At 51.3% G+C, this 6,000-nt stretch overlaps 1 long non-coding RNA gene across 1 annotated transcript in view; it reads left to right on the top strand.

The window, feature by feature from the left end:
* Nucleotides 1–1,753: 1,753 nt before the first annotated feature.
* Nucleotides 1,754–6,000, top strand: part of LOC116482028 (uncharacterized) — a 100,063-nt gene continuing 95,816 nt past the window's right edge. Inside the window, exon 1 of the long non-coding RNA XR_009209785.1 lies at nucleotides 1,754–1,920. This is a non-coding gene — a long non-coding RNA (uncharacterized LOC116482028). The remainder of the gene's footprint in view (nucleotides 1,921–6,000) is intronic.

Genomic DNA, 6,000 nt, shown 5'->3' with positions numbered 1-6,000 from the left:
ACGAATAAATTTTCTTTGCAAAGGCTTCCATGTCTCTGGTCAGTTTTTCTAGGAGGACATGAGTGAGGAAAGTAGCACTCTACCACCAGCAAAAACAACTGCTTGTGTCTTGAGGTGTGGTGGGGACACTGGTATGGGTGCAAAGGATGGAGCAAGAAGTCTTACAAGGCTTGGAAAGTCTGTCTTCTTGACCTGAGCTAGGGTCATTTGGGCAAGAAGTGAAGGTCATGGCCAGTGCAAGGCCTACCTTGCCTTGAGGGTGCCCTGCCCTCAGGAGAGGGGTCCTGGAGGTTCTGGATTGGGAGCTAGCCCCCACGCTCCTCCTCAGCCTCCATCAGTGTCTTCTCATGTAATTCTCACAATGACCCCATAAGACTGAATTCTATCTTATAGACTAGGAAACAGAGGCCCAGAGAGACTAAGAAATAGGCAAAGCCACACAGCTGGGAAGCAGTGGAGTCGGCCTCCAGATCTCATCTCTGTGACCAGAATGGGATGCAGGGGGTGGTGAGTCTCTTGAAAGCCACTGATAAGTTTTTTTCATGTATGAGCAAATTCACAACCCTGCTTTCATCACAGCATTCATTCTCACAAGGCCTTTGGACTGCAGAGAATAATCAAGACTTACTGTGCCAGGCACTATTCTAAGTGCTAGTTTGTGTATTAAATCGTGGCTTAATCCTCACATCTGTGTGCATAACTGGGCACTATCCTTATTCATATTTAACCAAGAACGAGAGTGAGGCCAAGTTAGCCATCCAAAGTGGCCAGTGTGGCTCCATGTGTGTGGTTGGGGAGGGGGGATTGCAGCCAGGATGCCAGCACAGTCACATTTGTCTGTCCAGATGCTAGGCACTTAACTGCACACACTGCCTCCTCAAAGGCCTCCCTAAAAGCCCTAAAGCCCGGGCCCACGACCCCAAATGAAACATCTTTCACCCGCCCCCCAGCAGCCCGGGCCGCGTTTGACCACTAGTAGGGCAGAACCACTGACCAGCAGGCGGCGCTCCCCGGGGCTCCCAGCTCGAGCCCCAGGGCACCGGGGGGAGCAAGGACCACGAGCGGGAGGGAGACGACTGGGGGGCGCGCGGCACAAAGAGCTTTTTATTCAAATTTGTTTAGAGTTTCGCGAATTTGCATGAAAAATGTGTGAGAAAAGCCAGCTCCGGTGACCTCATCCGCACCTGCCATTAACGTTCAATTAGCGGCTGAATAGCGGCCGCCGACGCGACGTGCAGAGAATCCGGCCTGCCCCGCGCAGCGAGGGCGGCGGGCCAGGCCCGGGATAGGGTGTGACCAAGGGAGGGGGACGCGGCGTAGGCCCCTGGCCTACTCCTCTGGCCCGGAGACCCAGGACCTCGTCCGCACTCCAACTCTCCGAGGGAACGCGGGGATCTCAGGACTCTCGAGCCCAAGATTGTTTGGAGCGCGCCGGGACCCTTAGGATGCCCGGCTCCCTCTGGGCGCAGAAAAGGGCGGGCTTGCCTCCTCCCCAGGACGGAAGGTGGCCGGACGAGCCCCGTCCCAGCTCAGATGGGTTTCCCCGCCATCTTCCGGACAAAGTGTCAAGTACAAGTTCAAGTTCAGGGCCAGGCCCGGTGGCGGGGGGGCGCTGAGCCTTACCCGGCCGCCTTTGTTCTCTGGCATAATCGCTCCCACGTCCCCTTCCGGGCGGGGCCCAGCAGAGACCCCCGCCCCGCCCCGCCCCGCCGCGCCCCGCAGGAGCCTCCTCCTCCCGCCGGCGCGGCGCCTGTCCCCTGGTCCCGGCGTCCCCGCTCGGTGCCACCGAAGGATCTAGGGGCTCGGGCCGGGGAGAGGGCGGAGGTGGGAGTGGAGGCGCGATACGAGCCCGTGGGAGCCTCCCCAACCCCGCAGTCCCAGCGGCAAACTGTACTTGGTCGGACGGATGCCGGCGCTGAGGTAAGAGCCCTTTGCGAGGTTCGCCCATATCCCTGTGCCCCGCCCCCCGCCTGGGACTATCCGGGCCCCAAGGAGCGGGGCGGAGGATGGTGTGCTGAAAACCGGCTGGGCAGCCCCGCTGGGCCTCCGGTGGGGTGGGGGGTGCACTGTCGCTCCAGGGCTTTGGGGAGTACAAGGCCTGGGCGGTGGGTATGGAGGGCAAGTGCGCCCAGCCGAGGCCCAGTAAGATCGCCGGCCTTTCCCAAAGGCGTTTGGCTCACCCATCTCTCCTCGGCTAGCCTCTTGGTCTCCCCTTCTGTGTTTCTGGCTCTGGCTCTTCCTTGGCTCCTCTCAGATTTTGGCTGGAGGGGATCCTAGTTAGAATCTAGCTCAGCCAGGTCCTGAGGCCCCTCCTGAAGAGCCGGCGATGTGTGTGTGGCTCAGCTGTTAGGAGAATCAGCTGTGCCCACTCACTCCCCCATCCCATTCCCAGAGCCTAAAATAAAGTCCTGGGCCAAATGGTGGTTGCTGGGGTGGGGTGGGGTGGGGTGGGCTGGGCTGGGCAGTGACTTAGTGGCAGTGCAGGGCCATATGAGTTCTTTTGTGTGTGGGGGGGACCTCTTGCTGTCCCTGCATGCCTAGTTCCTGGATTCCGTGCGGTGACAGGTGTTAGCTTGTACCTAGCTTATACCTCACCCAGTGCACTGCCAAGCTGAAAGGGCACAGGGGGCTTCTGAGTGGCCCAAATCTTGTCCCCATACCTGCCTTTCACTCTCAGGTGCTTGCTTTGAGGTCATTTATGTACCCATGCTTTACATACAGTTCTAACATCCACAATATTTGGCTTCTAAATTCACAGCAAGTTAGAAGTAATAAATTAGAAGGGGGAAGAAGGCCTTTTCCCTGCAGCTGTACTGCTCCCATTGTGGGTTCCTTCCTCTCTTCTCTGTGTTGTCCTGGGATTTCTCACTTCTGGGATTTTACTCATGCTGAAGTGCCAGCCTGCTTGAGTACATTCCTTCCCAACTCCAGTTGGCCAAACTTTGTCCAGTGCCTCCTCCTCCAGGAGGCCTACCAAGATTTTCTCCACATCTCTCCTTCTCTTGACACCTTCATCTGAGGGTCAGCTGCACATCTGAGTACTTAGTAAATACTCAATAAATGAAGTCATTTCTGGATGAATGAATATAAAATCATACATACACATAAATCTAACAAGCATTGAGATGGTCGAATTTTTGTTTTTAATATTGATTTAAATATAACAGCTCCCAGGGGCTCCTCTCCTCTGTTCCATCACATATGAAGTCTCTCACTTGCAAGCAAGAACCAGCCTGAAAACGTTGGTTTTGTGTGCTCTGTTAAAAAAAGAAAGAAAAATTCTATGCAAATTGCTTTAAAATTTAAAAAAGAAGAAGAAATGCCAGAAGGGATCCCCTCAGCTTCTGTGCAGCTCTGCTCTTCATCTGACGGGGCCCCCAGAGGACTTAGAGGAGCTGAGGTTTCATGAACTGCACATGACTTGGGACCCCTTTGCAAGGTCTCAGTGGAGCCACCAGAAACTTGACTAAAAATGGAGACTGACCTACCTAGTGCGTGCGTTTAGATTCCCGATGATTCATCACTGACACGCTGATGTCAGAGGAGCCTGGGAAGATGTTTACATCTTTTTTAAAAAGGGAAAGCGAAACGTTTTTCTGCAAAACCATCTGTAAAACCATCTGTAAAGGCTGCTCTAGACTCTTCCTCTTCCTCCTGGGCACTTCTGGCCTGAGCTCTCGGACAAACCACTATTTTTCTCCTGTAGGTTCCCTAATTTGGATGGGTAAAATGAGGACATTTAAGGCAGCCACAGTTGGCAAGCGGTGGTATAAATACTACTCTGCAGTAGACTGAGAGAACAATAATTTATTTATATATTAACTCATTTAGTCCTCCCAACTAAAGGAGATGGCTCCCTTTTATAGAAGAGGAAACTGAGGTACGAAGAGGTTAAGTAACTTGCCTTCAGTCTCACATCCAGAAGAAGGTCCAGTAGGCTTTATACTTGGCAGGAAGGGTTAGACTCACTGTGCTTTACTATACTACTGACTTTGTAGCTTTGCTCCTAAGGTAGTGGCTAAATGCCTCCTCTCCCAAGTCACATTTCACGTGAATTTCCTTCCTTTCCTTATTACCCAGAGACAGAAAGGAGTCAGGGGCTGGGGGGCAGTGAACAGCCTCCTTTGGAGTCTTTTGTTCAAATTCTGGCTCTCTCCCTTACATATCGTGTGACTTGTGTCAAATCTCCATATCCTCATCTGTAAAATGGATTTGCAAATTGATCTCATCTCATGGACTTGTGAGGATGAAAGAAGATGCTAGGTTTGGCCCAGGGCCTGAGTCATAAATGTATCCTTGAATGACAGCCATTATTATTACCAGCAATCACCTCCAATGACAATGTTACTGTCACTATGCATTTTCAGAAAACAGGGCCCCTCCCCACTCAGAAAAGAAAAAACAACACCAATACATCTCCACGTGCTTTAACCAAGCAGCCGAGGGGTGCCAGGACTGTGGAATGACAGCAGCTTCATTCTGTACGCAGATAATTCAAACTCCCAGTAGGTCTTGTGGACCCCCAATGTCTTAAATACAGACCCTTGAAACCTTGTCTCTCCTGGGCTGTCAGCACTTAGGAAGGTGTGAGTGTGTGGGTGGGGGGAGGGTTGAAAGGCCCTGTGGATAATTGAGAGAATTAGAGGCCAAGACGACTCTTAAGGAGAGATATCTGAAGCATGTTCTTTTTTACTTTCTTAGCCATAAACTCTAACTATTACCTATTGATGAGGAAAATAAATTAAGACTAGACCCTGCTATGGAAGTATAATAGATCTAGTCAGTGGGATGCTTCTGCCTCCTTTCATGTGATTTATATTTATTTATTTATTCAGTGCTTATTCTGTGCCAGACATTGTTTTAGGCACTGGGGATACAGCAGAGAACAAAACAGAAAAGCCCCTGCCCTCAGGGAGCTGACATGTGCATGCGTGCGTGTGTGTGTGTGTGTGTGTGTGTGTGTGTGTAAGGAGAACAAAAACATCAGAAATTCTGTGCTGTACCTGCCTCTGACAGGATCCCTTATGAGTGGGACTGGTCAGCTTGGTCTCCCTCACTTTCTCACCCCTTAAAGCCAAGGACACATGTTTTCACACAGCTGTCTCCACTTGGGGGTATTATTAAGGAGAGAGACAGAGACAGCCTCAATTACTCTCTATATCCAAAAATAAGTAACAGGCTGAGGTAAAAAGTTTACTTAGGCAAGGTACCCATCAAGCAGGTGGTGCCTGCCTTCTTCATCCCATTCCTGACCAGATGCTGGATCCAGGGAAGGCTGAAATCCTGGCAGTGGAACAGGAGCAGAAATGGTGACAGTCCATGGCAGAAACCAAGAGGACTGGAAAGGGACAAGGCTGTATCCAGGGGTGTGGGCAAATCATATTAATAGCTAGCCTGTGCCAGTTAATCCTCACCAGGACTTCTGATTTAGAGATGAGGAAATTGAGGCACAGAGAGAGTGAGTAAAGTGACCCAAGGCCACATAGCTATTCACTGGCAGATCGGGGGCAGATTTGAACCCAGGGAGCTGGCTCCAGGGTCTATGTGCCTTATCCCACTATCAAACTATTTATTTAGGGACCAAATTTCAGAAAGAAATGTGCACTTCTCTTGGGTAAAACTCATTCTCCAAGTGTCCTTAGAAGTCAGCAGGGGGTTCTTTGTAGCCACCCTCCCTCACACTTCTTAGAGGCCCAGGTTAGAGATGTTAGGAACCTTCTTTTACAAGCCCCCTTGCTTGGCAGATGAGGAAACAAGCAGATGGAGAAGGACTTGCTGGAGGCCATTATCAAAGTGGACACTAGAATCGTGATCTCTTAGCGGAGCTCACACCGGGGCTGCATGTCAAGGTCTTGGGGAGAAGAGCTGCTTACCTTACTGGAGCCTCTTCAAGGGCCTAGCCACTTCTACTACCAGCAGAGTAAAACACTTGCCTACTCTGTAAAGAAGTCCCAGATAGTTTTTAAAGGCCTTAGTGAACTCGAGGTACCATGATGTCCA

The sequence above is a fragment of the Hylobates moloch genome, unplaced genomic scaffold, assembly GCF_009828535.3.
Source record: "Hylobates moloch isolate HMO894 unplaced genomic scaffold, HMol_V3 SCAFFOLD_14, whole genome shotgun sequence".
In the NCBI taxonomy this organism is placed as follows: domain Eukaryota; kingdom Metazoa; phylum Chordata; class Mammalia; order Primates; family Hylobatidae; genus Hylobates; species Hylobates moloch.
Note: the sequence above shows the minus strand (reverse complement) of the source record. Positions and strands in the feature narration are given on the sequence as shown.